The 17,874-nt window shown below is 39.6% G+C and overlaps 1 protein-coding gene across 1 annotated transcript in view; it reads right to left on the reverse strand.

Moving 5' to 3' along the window:
- The window catches only part of FHIT (fragile histidine triad diadenosine triphosphatase), a 1,773,722-nt gene that overhangs the window by 1,396,788 nt on the left and 359,060 nt on the right, over positions 1–17,874 (reverse strand). The window contains exon 3 of the mRNA XM_056129408.1: positions 5,249–5,322. The gene's annotated coding sequence lies outside the window, so the exon portion shown is untranslated. The remainder of the gene's footprint in view (positions 1–5,248; positions 5,323–17,874) is intronic.

Here is a 17,874-nt window from a genome sequence, read left to right on the forward strand (position 1 = left end):
TCATATGGAAGCTCAATTTCTAGTTTTTGCAGGACTGTCCATATTGTTTTCCAGAAAGGCTGGACCAGTGGGCATTCCCACCAACAGTGAAAGAGTATCCCTTTTTCCCCACATCCATTCCAGCACAGGCTGCTTTTGTTCTTTTGAATGTGTGCCTGTGGTGTGAGATATCTCATTGCTCTTTTGATTTGCATCTCCCTGATGACTAGTGATGTGGAGCATTTTTTCATGTGCCTTTCGGCCATTTTTTATTTTTTTTTTTGAGGAAACTTCTGTTCATTTCTTCTCCCCATTTTTTTGATGGGGCTGGAGGTTTTTTCTTGTACAATTCTACTAGTGTCTTATATATCCTGGATAGTAATCCCTTATCAATGGGTATTGGGTAAATATTCTTTCCCACTCTGTGGGCTATTTCTGTATTTTGGTCATTGTTTCTTTTGAAGTACAGAAACGTCTTAGTTTTATGTAGTCCCATTTGTTTATGTTTGCTTCCACTTGCACTGACAGTGCCGTTTCATCCTTAAATATGCTTTTAGCTTCAATATCATGGAGACTTCTGCCTACATTTTCCTCTGTGCACCTTGATCTTTAATGCACTTCGATCGGGATGGGAGATATGTGCTGAAAGTATATGATGGACCAAAAATGATGACCTCTCAGTGTCTGTATTACAAACCATAATGCCCAAAAGTAGAGAGAGAGTATGGGGAATATTGTCTGCCATGGAGACAGGAGGAGGGTGGGAAAGGAGGGAGGTATACCAGAGATATTAGTCGTGGGGAATGTGCACTGGTGGAGGGATGGGTATTTGATCATTGTGTGATGATAACCCAAACATGAAAGCTTGTACCTATCTAATGGTGATTCAGTAAAATTTTAAAAAAATAACCTAGAGCCAAATATAATGTCAAATGATATTAAATTAATTTAATAAATTTAAGAGAGCATTGGGCTGGAGTAATAGCACAGTGGGTAGGGGTTTTGCCTTGCATACAGCCGACTTGGCCAACCTGAGTTCGATTCCTCCGCCCCTCTCAGAGAGCCTGGCAAGCTACCGAGAGTATCTCGCCCGCACGGCAAAGCCTGACAAGCTACCCGTGACGTATTTGATATGCCAAGCACTGTAACAACAATTCTCACAATGGAGAAGTTACTCGGCCCGCTTGAGCAAATCGATGAGCAATGGGAAGACAGTACTAAGAAAGCCATTACAAAACAAAACAAAACAAAACAAAACAAAAAACCTACAATGGACATACAGAGGGAGCAAAGAAGGAGAGCAATCTGAAAGAGGTGAGAAAGAGAAACAGAAGTCAAATCTTGAAACACTCTGAAGCTATAACTAAGAGTGAATTTTATTCTGAGGATGACAACGAGTTACTAGTGCGTTTTATGCGATTCATACATAATGAAAAGGGAGATGGGTATAAGGGCAGTTAAGAATGAAGATTTGCTGGGAAAAAAGAGAGTCTACTCATTGTTTCTATTTCCCCAACGAAATGTGAAGTGAGGGGATTAAAGGAATGGGAGAATTAGGACTGGGACTTGGAGGATTGAGAAAACAGCAGTCAAGAACTATTGTAAAGATTTGTCTCAACAGTCTAAGTGTTAGGTAAGTGACAGGGAGTGCGAAGCACAGCAGGGGATCCATTTGAAAATTGAAGATATAAATCTAAAGTGAAGCAGTTTAGGACGGCTCTGTGTTTTCCATCCAACTTCACTGAGACCCAAAATGGGTTGAAAACTAAGTGATGGTCAGAGTGATGCCAGATAAGTTTGACAAAGACAGATGAGTAGAGGAGAGATTAGCCACGGCATCTAAGCTGGATAAGGAGGAAGTGAGGGCATGGGAGGAATGATGAATGGTGCCTTGAAGTAGCAGGTCAATATAGTAGAGGTACCACTGTCACTGTCACTGTCTTCCCATTGCTCATTGATTTGCTCAAGCGGGCCCAGTAATGTCTTCATTGAGATACTTGTTACTGTGTTTGGCATATCGGATATGTCACAGGGAGCTTGCCAGGCACCAAGGAATCAAAAATATCTATTGGACAAAGAATACTCGATTGCATAAGGAGGCATTCCCAGAAAAACAGAAGGTGGTGGCTGGAGAGAGATGCTTTGAATCACATTGTTTTCTTTTTTCATTTTGGTTGGGGGCCACAGTCACCAGTGCTCAGTGCTTACTCCTGCTTTGTGCTCAGGGCTCACTCCTGGTGGGCTCAGAAAGCCATACAGGGCACCAGGCGTCAAACTCGTGTCAACTGCTTGCAAGGCAAGTGTGCCTACCATACTATTGCTCTTTCCCCTGAAACACATTTTGAAGGTTAGTGCACTGTTTGCATAGGCACAGTGGCACTTGGGTTAAAAAAAAACTCTGCATTGTGTAAAACTGTCTCAAGGTACTGAATGAATGGCATTCAACATTCTTACCTCCTGCCCTCCAAAAGTCAGTTGCACTCTTTACACTTTCAAATATTCTCACAGACTAATACAACCCAGATTGAGTCACTGGCTTGAGGGATGATTGGAGAGTACAGAGACATTTTTGCTAATAAGAAACTCAAAGAATTGAGAGGCCAGATGAGCTTTCTATGTGGATGGTTTTACTAATAATAGCACTGTAGATGGTCCTCCCATTGTTCATCAATTTGCTCAAGCGGGCCCAGTAACGTCTCCATTGGGAGATTTGTTTTTACCGTGTTTGGCATATTGAGTACGTCACGGGGAGCTTGTCAGGCTTTGCCATGCAGGCGAGATACTTGGTAGCTTGCCGGGCTCTCTGAGAGGGGCAGAGGAATTGAATCGTGGATATTAGTAATGCACATAAATATGGGGGTGGAGGGCTAGGGAATAAAATCTTCAATAAATGTTGACATATTTAGACAATAGGATAGTAGAAATAGGATAATCTGATAGTATATAATTTTAACGCTTCTGCAGAAGAGGAGGAAAGAAGAGGATGAAAGAAGTCACTCTCCAGCCACTGAGATGAAAACAGCCATCACCTGATAGGGGAAACAATAGCCTTAGAAAATTGCCAAGAGTATCAGTTGAGCTTCTACGTCCTCTAATAACATAGAGTCCTATAGATCTTGTGCCTATGGAGTCCCTGAAATCAGGCTAGTATATCTGAAAAACTGTTGTTTTTTTAAAATATGTTTTTATTGATCAAGGCTCTGTGGTTTACAATACAGTTAATACTCATCTGTTAATGATGGTTTTATGTGCACATAACTCCAAAATAACACACCCATGACTACTATTCTCAAGTACCCCAGTTACTCTCCATGTCAACTACGTTTTTCAAACACAGTTGTATGAATTAGTTCTGTTGTATTGTCACTGACCCTTTTTTGCTAGCTTACTGTGTATCTAAATTCCACACGAGAGAAATCATTCTGTATCTATCCCTTTCCATCTAACTGACTTCACTTCGCTGACCACATCTGGTTCCATCCATGTTTCAGCAAAATTATTTTATTCTTTTTTAAAAGTGCATAGTATTCCATTATGTATATAGACCACAATTCTTGGTCCATTCTTCCATAATTAAGCATTTGGGTTGTGTCCATATCTTGACTATTGCACTCAGTGCTGCACTGAACATATGTTTGCATATATCGTTTTGAATTAATTTTTCTCTGTTTGGGGGATAGATGCCAAGAAGTGGTATTTCTAGGTTGTATGGTATCTCAAATCCTATATTTTGGAAAGATCTCCATATTACTTTCCACAGAAAATGAACCATAGTGGGTGAGGATTATTTTTTTCCCCACATCCCTGCTGGAGCAATAGCACAGTGGGTAGTGCATTTGTCTTGCATGTGGCCAATCTGGGTTCGATTCCTCCGCCCCTCTCGAGAAAATAGATTAACAATGGGAGGACAGTGCTACAGTGCTATCCCTGCCAACATTGGCTATTTTCACGCTTCCTGGTATACACCATTCTCTCTAGCATGAGATGATATCTCACTGTTGGTTTTATTTCCAAATGCTTATTGGGCATCCATGTGGCGTTTGGGGAAATGTTCTGTTCATCTCCACTGAAAAGTGCTTGGATATTTTGAGATCTATAGAATGCTCTAGATCTTGAATATCAGAACTCTATCTGTTGCTCTTTTTAGTATAGCTTCAATTTCTTTTGATGTGCAGAAGTTTTTAATTTGATGTAGTTTCATTTATTTTTATTTTTGTCATCTCTGCCTCATAGTTATCCCACTGAAGACATTCCTGCAGTAAATGTCCTGGAAATTTCTGCCTATATTTTCTTCAATATGTTTTCGGAATTTTGTTCTAATCTTGAGGTATTTAATCCACTTTAAGTTTACTTTTGTGAAATATGGTCTCTTCTCCCACCCCTCCTCTTTGCAGTATCAGTTTATTATTCTGTTTTTAATATATCAGGATTTGTTTCCACTAAAGACTGTCTATTTCCCTTCTTTGTTTCATCATACTCAGCAAATGAATGAGATCATCTCATATTTGTCTTTTTCCTCCTCATTCTACTTAGCTCATGACACACATGCACAGGAAAATTTTAATCTCGGGGTAATGAGGGAAAGAGAAAGGGTAGGTGTGAATCCAGATAAATTTTAAGATCTGAAGAAGGAAAGTTAAAGAAATGATACTCAAAAGCACCAGCATTTCCAATAAGCAGGATGTCAAACTTCGATTTTATTTCTTTTTCCTCATCCAATATCAAATTCTGCGGTATATTGTTATGGGACACTTGAGAAATTTTTCTTCAGTAATCTAAGATGTCACCTCTGTAAATGAACTATTCCTTTTTATTAGAAGCACCTGGTGTAAAAGGATTATGAATATTGCCTGATTTTCTGGTGCCTAAGACTGCACCAGTCAGCCTAAAGGCTGACTCTGACTCAATGAAGGAAAGGAAAAAGAAATGGAAATTCTCTTCTCTCAATAGATGTTGTTTGGAACTCATATTTCTTGGGTTTTGTGTGTTTCTATTTAATTTAGAAAATAAATTAGTTGTTATCCAAATTGGAATAAAAATATCATGATATGCTCTTGCCATAAGATAAAACATGTGTAATGCATGCTTTAGAAATAGAAAAACAAAACTCATGCATCCCTCAATCTGCCTCACCATACAGACTTCTAGAATGGTCTCATAGGTGCTTAGAGACTCTTTCGCAAAATTGCCAGCAAAACTCTTATCAGCCAATTTGTTGTCTCATCAACCAACTTGGCATTGACAAATTCGGGGATCCCGAATCACTCACCCAGTGAAGAATCTCAGCTTCAGGCAAGGAGACTAGAAGAGTCCCGTTATCAGGACACTGCTTCTTGACACCACCTTTGATCAGAATAAAAGAACAGTGACATGTTTTCGATTAGTTCCTATAATTTTTTTCAAATTCCATATAACTATAATTAAAGTATCAAAATATTCTGATCTTATTACAGACAGAGAGGGAAGATGTTGTCCATGGTTTAATAGATCACAAAATATGCCATTGAGTTAAATGTCTCTGTGGGCCTGATCAATATAGCTGGTCAATTCCCTAGTGTACAAAGATCCATTTCTCTTGAATCTGAAAGAGTCTCAGGCAGAAACTTCCCTTTTGGTCCTCAGATAGGAGCCTTAGTGATAGTACACTGGATAGGGTAGCCCAGATTCCATCCACAGTATTCAATATGGTCCCCTGAGCTACATCAGGAGTGATCCCTAAGTGTAGAGCCAGGAGTAATACCTGAGCACCACTATCCCCAAAACCACTGTAGCACTGTAGCACTGTCCTCCCGTTCATCAATTTGCTTGAGCAGGCCCAGTAACGTCTCCATTGTGAGACTCAAAACCAACATAATAATAATAACAACAACAGGAAGTTTCCATTATTATTTTCATATTTTATGGACTAATCTGACCCTAAGGAGGCTGTTTACATGAACTATACTTCCAATTTCTAGGGGGTTGTCATAATCAGGCAAAGAGAAAGAAATTAAGAGTTCATAGATATCCACAGCATTGATGAATTGATGAATTTAGTTCTGTCAAATGTCCAGTCCTAGATACATTTTGGCCTCAGGAGACATATTTATAATTAATTAATTTCTTAGTTCTTAGTAGTTGACCTAGGGTTGAAACTAATTACTCTCGCTTTCCTCTTTGTTTTCCCCCAATGTGATTTAATCATCATGGAAGCCAAAATGTAACCTGATGCTAGAACATTAATGCCAGTTAACTATACTGTTCTCCAACCATGACCAAAGAAGTAATATTTAAACTTATTAAAACTGGATCAGGAATTCTCAAAGGAGAATAAGTAAACAGAATGCTCCACCTTAGCCTCTAGGCAAAACCTATTTGTGACAATCAAGAGCAGGAAAAAGCTACTCAAGTATTCCTATTGCCTATTCTTTCTGTGGAACACAGAAAGAATAGGCAATAGAGCGATAGCACAGCACATGGCCGACCCAAATTCGATCCCTCCCTACCTCTTGGAGACCCTGGCAAGCTACCGAGAGTATTCCACCTGCACGGTAGAGCATGGCAAGTTCCCCGTGGCATACTCGATATGCCAAAAATAGTAACAAAACTCACAATGGAGACATTACTGGTGCCCGCTCCAGCAAATCGATGAACAAGAGAAGGAAGAATAGTGCTACAGGACAATGCTATTATTTCTGTGCACAAGCCCCCTCTTGTGGAAGAACTAATAGGAAGTAAAACAGTTATAATAGCAATGACTAAATTTAAAAAATAATAAGGAAAAGTTGATCTGCAATAAGAACAGAATTGTATAATTGAAAGTCAAATGCAGTGGTTAACAAATAGGAACTGCAACTGGAAAACTACTTGCAGATAAAGTAGAACGATGAATGATTTACTAAAAGGTCAAACTGCTCTTTTATCTTCACTACCCATCAGTTGTCATCACCTTCAATTTTTCTGCCACACAACAGAAAGCAGATCATAAAATATTCACCAAAAAAATTAACTTTAATTTGCAAATCAAAAAAGAAACGTAGTCTTATATAACTGAACCATATGGGCAAACTCCTCAATTAGTATTCCTCAGATATATTAGAAAAAGTATTGACATTTAAGACTCTAGGAGAGATAAGGTACTCAGCAAGTACCAGAACTGTGCTCTATGATTAGCTCCGCTGATCCACTACTATTTCTCAAACAAGAGAAGATTCAATGAATTCCCCCACCCAAAGACCACTTACAATAAAGGGCAAAGTAAGAAGAGGGTGGTATTTGAGTGTCCTGGAAGCCAAACAACTCTGTTGTCTATGCTCATTCCTGGTCTGGATGAGAGACTGTCAGGCTCAACATACCTTCCATACACTGACGGATGAGCTGTGAGATGAATTACTAACACACTTCTTTTTGGTAGCATTTGTAGGAAAATAATGTCAGAAGAAAATATATTTTTAGGCAGGAGTGATTCTGAAAATCAACATATCTACTAATCTACATATTGCCTTCACTGGACCTGAAGAAAAATCATTAAGTCATTTTAATAGAACCAATGATTCCATTAAAAAAGATTGAGCCAGTAATTCCATGTCTTAGAATCTACCCAAAAGTCCCCAAAACCATACTCAGAAAAGACAATTTCACCCTATATTCATTCAGCACAACACTATTCACAATAGCCCAAATCTAGAAACAATCCAAGTTCACTGGGTGGACAGAATGAGTGGGGAACAGTCTGGGAGATTATCATGTCGGAATATTACATGTATGAATCCTAATCATTAAAGTATTGAAAATCACTTGATCATTTGATCACTTGACTTCTCGTTAATTGTCAATTTGCTTGAGTGGACGCCAGTAACGTCTCCATGTGTCCCTGTCGCATGCTAGTGTAGCCCAAAGGCGTCTGTTAGCTCCAGGAACACGAAGAGCCTCAAACCGATAGATCGTTCATGATCTTGATGAAGAAGTCTGATCATTTGGTAGGTGGGTGGTCACGTGGTCTTTTGACATCCTGTGGAATCCAGTCGGTAACAGCTCTAGTCCAGCGTTCGTCTCTAAATCTCATTATGTGACCAGCCCATCTGATTTTTGACACCTTGGCAAACGAGACAGCGTCCCTGATTCTTGATCATAAATGGAGGTCGGAACTCCGCATTGTTTCTCTTTTTTGAGTGAAACGTGATATTCCAAGCATAGCTCTTTCTATTCTTCTTTGGGAGACCTGAATAGCGTTCTCATCCTGTTTGCGTAGGGCCCAGGTCTCTGAGGCATATGTTAATGCAGGAAGAACAGTGGAATCAAAGAGATGTGTCTGGAGCCGGAGGTTCCTCATCCTCTTAGCTATTTCTTCAATGCTCTTGAAGGTGTTCCAAGCCGCTCTCTTCCTCCTGTGCAGCTCGGGTGCCAGGTCATTTGTCATGTTGACTTCTCGACCTAGGTACACATAGCTATTGCATTTGGAGATGGTCGTTCCATTGAGCGCAAATGGGGTGTCAGGAACAAGGCTGTTTCTCATAAACATTGTCTTCGTAAGATTCAGCTATAGTCCAACCTTTCCACACTCACGGTTGAAGTTGGCCAGCAGTTGTGCTGCATGGCTAATGTTTAGTGTTATTAAAACAATGTCATCAACAAAGCGGAGGTGGTGTAGTTGCTGACCATCTATCTTCATGCCCATTCGTTCCCATTCCAGTCGTCACATGACGTTCTCGAGGGTGGCACTGAAGAGTTTCGGTGAAATGGTATCACCCTGCCGAATCCCTCTCTTGACATCAATGATTACTTCTTTGTAGAATGGTGAGATCCTGGTAATGAATCTGTAATACAGCTCATGAAAGATCTTGATGTATTGAGTTTGAATGCCCTGATTGGCTAGGGCTTCAATGACCGCTTCTGTCTCAACAGAATCAAAGTCCTTCTTTAAATCAATGAACGTTAGACAGGGTGGCATCTTGAATTCCCGAGAAATCTCAATGAGCTTGGTTATCATGTGGATATGGTCAATGGTGCTGAATCCTTTGCGGAACCCAGCTTGCTCACATGGTTGTCCTTCATCTAGTGTTCTGCCAATCCTATTCAGGATGACTTAAGTGAACAACTTGTAGATGACAGACAATAGGCAGATCGGGTGATAGTTGCCAATGTCATGGATGTCTCCCTTCTTGTACAGTAGTACAGTCCTGCTGGTTTTCCACTGGGACGGAACCTTGCATTCAGACAGGTAGCATGTGAAGAGCTGAGCCAGCGTATTGATGAGTACTGATGGCAGGTTCTTCAGGTGTTCAGTTCTGACCTTGTCTGGGCCGGGTGCTGTTCATTTTTTTACTGACAAAATGGCATGTCAGATTTCGGAAGGGAGAACGTTGGGAACGACATATCCATCCTGTGGAATTTGGTATGTTGGCAGGTGGACATGGCTATCGAAGAGATTTGAATAGAAGTCATGGATAATCTTCTCCACTGCCATTCTGGAAGATGTGATATATCAGGACGTCGGAGGGCAGTCATCTTGGTCTTGTAGTTGGCGAAGGACAGGCGGGTGTTACAAATACTTTTCCCAGCTTCTGCCACATCTACCCGACTTCTGCTCTTCTCTCTTTGAGGTCTTCCTTGATCGCATCTCTGCACTGCTTTGCAAGCTCAGAAGTTCGCTTGCGGTTGGCTGAGGCATGTGCCAAACTATGTTGGCAAATAAGCTCAAGAGTTTTTGAAGACAGGCATTTTTAGATTGAAAATTATGATAGATAAAATAAGATACAATTTTTTAAAGAAAAATACAACACTTCCCTCCTCTCTATCCCAAAATGACCAAAAACGAGAAGCTGTAAGAAATTTTCTGCATAGTGAGTTGTATTTTTATTTATTCATTTATTTATTTTTTTGTCTTGACTAGGAGAAAAGAAAGCATTTTACAGGTCTGTTTTTGTGTTTCTCTGCATACTGTGCAGAATCAACTGGTCATTCCATGGCCTTAAGATTGCAATCTAACAGGCTAGAGCAATAGCAGAGTGGGTAGGGTGTTTGCCTTGCATGCAGCTGTCCCAGGTTTGATTCCCAGCATCCCATATGGTCCCCTGAGCACCACTAGGGGTGATTCCTGAGTGCAGAATCAGGAGTAACCCCTGTGCTTCGCGGGGTTTGACCCAAAAAGAAAAAAAATTGTGATCTAAACCTATTATGATAATGTATGTATGGACAGGGGTGGGGGTGGGGGAAAAACAGTGCAACTTGCTATGAAATCTTGACTTACTCATTCGTTTTTAACCATTTGTTGGTTTGGATGTCTGTGTAGACATTATCAAGGAATAGTCCCTAGAATTTTATAGGATTTTATGGAAAATGAGTTAAGAACTAAGATGGTAAGGAGAATCATACATTATTTCCAAGAGGAGGGAAGTCAAAATAGCTTCTGTGTAGCCCAAACACAGAGCAGTTATACTGTAAGGCAAACATTAACTCTTAATGTGTGTTGATAACAGAAATAAGCATGGATATAATTCTTGGTCATTTAGAAATGTAATAATTACTTGATCACTTGACATCCTGTTAACTCATCGATTTGGTTGAGCGGGCACCAGTAATGTCTCCATTCCTCCCTGTCACGTGCTAGTGTAGCCCAATGGCATCTGCTCTCTCCAGGAACATGAGTAGGCTAAAACCAATTGTTCAGGGTCTTGATGAAGAAGTCTGACCACATCATAGATGGGCAGCCACAGGATCTTGTGACATCCTATGGAATCCAGTCAGTAACGGCTCTAGTCCAGCAGTTATCTCCAAATCACATTACATGTCCAGCCCATCTGATTTTCGACGCCTTGGCAAACGAAACAGCATCCCTGATTCTCGATCGTCGATGGAGGTCAGAACTCCGGATTCTTTCTCTCACTTGAGTGAAGCATGATACTCCAAGCATAGCTCTTTCAATTCCTCTTAGGGAGACCCGTTCTCATTCTGTTTTCATAGGGCCCAGGGATCTGAGATGTATATTAATGCAGGAAGAACAGTGGAATCAAAGAGATGTGCCTGGAGCCAGAGGTTCTTCATCCTCTTACCTATTTCTTCAATGCTCTTGAAGGAGATCCATCCACTCTCTTCGTCCTGCGCAACTCAGATGCCAGGTCATTCATCATGTTGACCTCTCAACCTAGATACACATAACTGTTGCACTCAGAGATGTTCATTCTATTGAGAGCAAATGGAACATTAGGAATGAGTTCATTTCTCATAAACATTGTCTTCGTGAGATTCAGCTGCAATCTGACCTTTCCACACTCACAGTCGAAGTCGGCCAGCATATGTGCTGCTTGGCTAATGTTTGGTGTTATTAGAACAATGTCATTAGCGAAGTGGAGGTGGTGTAGTTGCTGACCGTCTATCTTCACTCCCATTCCTCCATTACCTCCACTACCCAGCCGTCGCCATCCTCCAGGCTGCTTTCTGGACACTCGGACCGAGCCTCATGCATGAGTGAAGCTCCACAGAACCAGGTAAGTGGAACTTTGTAAACTTAGACTCCAGGCTCAATGGGACCCAGAAACAGAGATCCTCTGCCTGCTCCCACCAATCTCCAGCGACCCAGGGGTCACACCCAGAGGCCCCACCCTGCCGGTACCAGAAAAATACCTCACCAGCCGACATCCACTACCTCCACTACCCCCACTACTCAGTCGCCCCTTTGCTCCAGGCTGCTTTTCGGACTGCACAGCTGTGAAGACACATCATAAGATACTAAATACCCATCTTCCAAGATTACCGCACCATATTTTATAGGGCTCAAATATGTTCTGAAACATGGGAACACCTGCAAGGATGATTAGAGGCCACCCTAAATGCCTTTATCCCTCTCAGAGAGCCCCGCAAGCTACCAAGAGTATTCTGCCCATGGAGTATTTGATATGCCAAAATGAGTAAATACAATGGGTCTCATTCCCCTCACCCTGAAAGAGCCACCAATGAGGCAGCATGAAGAATGATGAGCAAGGAGAGGCTGATAAAATCTCAGGGCAGAACTAGTTTGCTAAAACGAAGAAGGACTAAAATGACTGACTGTACTTTCAATGTACGTATGCTGGCATCATCTGCATCCACTGAGGATCTGATGGTGCAAGCACGAAAGATCAAGCATGATATCATTCATTGGTCTAAGAAGGCATCAACCACATCACACCATTTTCGACACTGGAAAAGAACTGTTCCTCAGAAGATGTGACAAAAGAGGTGTCAGTATTGTTGGTGTCCTTGTCAACACAAACTTAGCCATGAGATTGATTCATTCGAATACCTAACAACCTGCATCGGACGTTTACACTTGAATAGATGTGGCTCACTGCTGGCAGTTTCTATCTTCGTTGTCTACACACCAACATCCAATTACGATGAAGAAGAAATTGAGAAGTTCTAAATGGAGCTGGAAAAGTCCTATAAAGACCACACCTTCTACAAGATCATTATCGTGATTTTAATGCCAAGAAAAGACTGAGAAGATCAGCTGAAAAACTCCACATCAGGATCCATGACCAAGAATGGACTGAACAGGGTGAGAGACTGAGTTCATCATGTCGACCAAGACCATCCATGGTAACTCACAGTTCCAGAAGGCCAAATCTAAACATTGGACATGGGAGTCTCCCAGTGGACGGTTCCACAATGAAATTAACCACATCATATTCAGTCGACAGTTTTGCCTGATCAATGTTGCTGTTGTCTCAATTTCCAAATGGGATCGAACCACTGTCTCCTTCATGCAAAATTCTACTTCACGGAATGGGGAGAAAGGGCTGCAAAGTTTAAGAAGAGTACTCCCAGAATGACCACCAACTGGGAGCTATTTGGCACTATTGCGGCAACATGGGAAGATGCTGTCATTGACAACACTGATGAAGAATACAATGGACTGGTTCAGCACCTCCATGATTGTACGACAAATGCTGAGAGAGAGAAAGCCACAAAAGGACGCCTGTCTTCGAAAACTCTTGAGCTCATTTGTCAACGGGGCTTGGTGCAAGACTCAGGCAATCACAAGGGAATGTCTGAGAAATGTGATAATAAATATATAAAATATAATATGAACGCATACTAAAATATCAACACTGCCTGCATCTGTGCACATCTTTTAAAGCAGCTGCCATATTTATTATGCAATTGTGTTTACATGCTTTTCTTCCCATTACATTACATGCTCCCTTAAATCAAGGATCATTTCTTTTCATCTTTACTAAGAGTGTCTAACCTCTCTTGCTTTCAAGGTCAGAATCAAAGTTAGATAGAATCTAACTATAAATACCTAGAAAACACAACATTTTTTACTCTAAGATCTTATTTATTCTAAGTGACTCTACTTTTAAAAAAAAATCAACAAATGTTAACATTTCCAAACTATCCTGAAGGAAAGAGAAAATAAAAATTAAATGGCATCAAATAACATTTACCTTCTCAAACCATGTCCAATCATAAATGAATGAATTTGGCAGCTCCTTTCACTGATCTATAAGCTAAATTCAGTACCAACTGGAAAATTTCAACATCCTTTTTCATGTCATAAAACACACCAGCCCATCAGTCACTCTAGAGAATAGCAATCTTATATGAGCACTACCCTGAAATCAGATAAAAATTCTGAATGAAATTTATAAGGTTTGAATAGAACCAAAAAGAAAATGGTGACATTAAGAGATATTAGATGGGGACAATTCTTATAACTATTGATTCCCTGTTGGTAATTTTATTAAAAAATACACTGCAGATATACAAAGAGCATTTGGCTTGTTTTCAATTCTTTCTTTTTCAAGTTCTTAAAAAAAATCAACCAAGAAGGAGAAGAAGTGAAAAACCTCTGGCTGGGGCCCAAGGGTTTTCTCCAGAATAAAAAGCTTTCATCACTACACCATAATTATGCAAATATTCTCCTGTAGAGTCTAATACTTTTATTTATTAAGCTTTACCACTGCCATCCTGGTAACCCAAAGAAGCCAATCTATAATGACTCAAGGCACATTTCACAATAGACTCCAAAGGACACATGAAGTCATTTGCTAAAATGACTCAATCCAGATGGAAAACATTCTGACCTATACATAATTGATTGACCTTTGCAATGCTTTCCTTGTTATTTATATACTATCATATGCATGAATGTATATCAGTGGTATTTACACTTGGCAGCTACTTTTCAGAACGCATTACTCAATTGGAATTTGAAGCATTTTATGACCATTTCCTGACCAAACATTCACAAATGAAGGACGAGAAAAGATTTTATCTTAAAAATAACATTTAATAGGCTCTGGAGAGTTTAAAGCTTTGTTACTTGACTTGTTTTCAATTATACGAGACAAGATATAAAGCTGAGTTTAAACTCCTGAAATAAAGGCTATTAAGGAGAATTTTATCTGTGTATCAGATTGGGGTTCAATAGCAACAGTAAATTGTGATTTACCAAAGAAATGGAATGTTTTAGATATTTGTAAGAAAAGTCTATTGGGAAAAACTAGTTAAAATAATAAATTACCCGAGAAAGCAGCAGAACTTCTATGATATTACTTTGCCTTTTTATTTCATTATGAATTTGGTTTTCCAAAAGGAATAAGAGAAATGTTATATGAAATGCAGATTATTGGAATGATTCAAGATAATAATAGATTTTAAAAGGCATCAAATATGTCTTTTGTACTATTATGCAAACCCAAGTGGACACCAATAACTAATTTTTTTGGTCTTTTTAATTTGTTTTGGGGCCACACTCAGCAGTGTTCATGGCTTCTTCCTAGGTTTGCATTCAGAGATCACTTCTGGCAGAGCTCAGGGATCATATGTGATGCCAGGGATTGAGCCTGGGTTAGCTACAGCAAGATGAGTGCCCAAGTCGCTGGACTATCTTTTCGACTCCTGATTACTGTGTTCTTAGCAAAATAATCTTTGTAGACTCAAAACGCAATTCCAATAGTGTTCCAGGCAAGCATTATTAAGTGAATATAGAAATAAAGTGAACTATATCTGTCATTGCTGAACTAAATAATAATCCAGTTATTTTCAGAGCCAAATACATATTAATATTACCTCGAAAATATTGATACCTTTAAGAAATTTTTGTTATTCAATACTAGTTTTCCTCTAAAGTAAATTTTCAACTACATTCTCTGAATTCGCAAGCATGCTTCACAATTTTGCTCTGGTAATTTAATTAAATAGAGATGTATTCGATATGCCAAACACAGTAACAACAAAGTCTCCAATGGAGACATTACTGGGCCCACTCGAACAAATCGATGAACAATGGGAGGACAGTGACCGTGACATTATATTTCACACATTGTATTCTATATTTTGTTGCCATGTACATGAAGACTCAATTAAAATAAAACAGATTTTAAAAACTCCAATTTAAAATTATCTCTTTGATGGGGCTGGAGCGACAGGAGAGCGGGGAGGACATTTGCTTTGCACACAGTCAACCTGGGTTCGATCCCTAGCATCCCATATGGTCCTCCGAGCACTGCCAGGAGTAATTCCTGAGTGAAGAGCCAGGAGTAACCTCTGTGCATTGCCAGGTATGACTCAAAAGGCAAAAAATATATGTCTTTGATTTCTAGGACAGTATGAAATCACATTTAGCAGTTTTTCATGGCCAGGCAGTTCCTGTGGTCCTTAGCATAAACTGAAAGGAAATGTTATTCTAAATAGAATAAAATGAAAATGCTTGCATGTTGTGTAGGAATAGTATAAAACAGTGAAAAGAGAATTAAATAGATTTATGTGCATATGCAGGGATAAATATTAGAAACAAAAACCCAAGAGAATATATGCTATCAATAATTTATAAGTATTGTACTGGGCTACAGAGTTACAAAAGTCCTGACATATTGATCTCCTTAATTCTGGGGGTGAATAGTAGCTAGAGTTTTAAAGCTCTGGTGAGAGATATAACTAATATCTATCTCAAGGGTATAAACAATATTATCAAGTAGAATGTATGACATGATGTGAAGAAGTTGGAAAGCACTGACATATATATGGTAGAAAACTGCTTCTAGAATGCTCAGAGACTAAGTATATCTTGTTTTGGAATATATATACACGTGACAAAATTATTTTATGTGAGAAGATAAAGGAAAAGGACAGATGAGTGAAAAATTGTCTGCTAAAATAGGAAGGCAGGAGAAGGCAGGGAAAGAACACATGAGTTGGTGGCAATCTCATCATTCTTAAATTGGATGTTGTGTTCATGGATTTAAAGTTTATTATGCTTCGAAAAGATCATCTTAAAATAATAATATTACATAGTAACACTTGTATAAGACAGCAAGATGTTGGCCCCAGAGATTAGGGAGGAGAAGGAAAGAAAAAGTGGAGGGAAGGAAGAGAAAGAGACATTAGAAGCAACAGGGGTCAGGTCAGGGAATGAAGGTACAAAGATGGTATTAAATAATGATAGAGCCAAATATCCAAACCACAGAGTCAACAGACTGAAATCAGAATACCCAACTTTAACAACTGAACTTATAAAAGTGCCTGTCAAGAGCATAGGCTGTAATTGATGAGGGTGGGGATAGGGGAAGGATGATGGGAAGGAATCTGGGAATACTGGTGGAGAGAAGTTGACACTGGTGGGATCACTGTTTCAATATCGTATATCTAAAACTCAACTATGACTAACTTTGAAAATGTCAGTGCTTTATTTAAAAATATATAGAATTTTTAAAAATACTATTGGTACCCATGGTGGTAGATACATGCATGTCTAGGGCATCAGAAAGACAATTTCTTAGTGAGGAAGAGGAACCAGATATCTGATAAGACAACCAAATGGGCTTCATAAGGTTCAGCCATAATAGCAACTTTGATTCCACATCTGGACTTAACATTGCATTAATCTCATTATTCAGAGTTGGATGGGAAACATGAGGGTGATTAGTATGGCAGGGAAGGTACTTGCCTTGCATGCTGCCGAACCAGGTTTGATCCCCGTCACCCCATATGATCTCCCAACCCCTGCCAGGAGTGACCCCTGAGCACAAAGGACCACTGTGTGTGGCCCTAAAATTCATGCCCAACAACTGATGAACAAATAAAAAGTGGTATCTTCATAAAACAAAATGTAACTTGATTAACAAAAGAACATCACTGTCACCGTCCTCCCGTTGTTCATCAATTTGCTCGAGCGGGCCCAGTAACATCTCCATTGGAGACTTTGAAGTTACTGTGTTTGGCATATCGAATACGTCATGGGTAGCTTGCCAGGCTCTGCCGTGTGGGCGAGATACTCTTGGTAGCTTGCCGGGCTCTCCGAGAGGGGCGGAGGAATCGAACTCGGGTCGGCCATGTTGGCTGCGTGCAAGGCAAACACCCTACCGCTGTGCTATCGCTTCAGCCCCAACAAAAGAACATAGTACAGATATATGCTGCTACAAAGATAAAGCTGCTGCTTTAAAGCAATAGGATAAATAAAAACCTCAGCCACAGTATCTTTCACACTGTGTGATTATGCTTACATAAAATAAATAGAATAGTGAAATAAGCAAGGACAAAAACAGATTTGCAGTTGCTTTGATTTTGCAGTTTGGGGGATAGATATTGGAAGGTGATATCTAATACATTTTAGGCTTTTTCTTTGAGATGACAGAATTATTATAACTGGGGTGGTGATTGTACTTATTGGTGAATATACAGAAGGTCACTGATTTGTACAGTCTAGGCACATGATATGGTATATGAATTGAATTTCAATGAAAACTAAATAAATAGTAGTGGACTTATTTTTAAAAAGACATCAAGATGAAAAAACCAGCTGATTTTCTAAGTTGTTTAGTTCTTCACACTACAATCTAAGTACAATTCAAGAACAGACATTAGCTCTTAAGGAAGGCCTGAACCGAACTTAGAAAAGGTTTCTAATAGGCAAAACCCTACTCAATGACAAGA

This window comes from Sorex fumeus, unplaced genomic scaffold (assembly GCF_029834395.1).
Source record: "Sorex fumeus unplaced genomic scaffold, SorFum_2.1 ptg000072l, whole genome shotgun sequence".
In the NCBI taxonomy this organism is placed as follows: Eukaryota; Metazoa; Chordata; class Mammalia; order Eulipotyphla; family Soricidae; genus Sorex; species Sorex fumeus.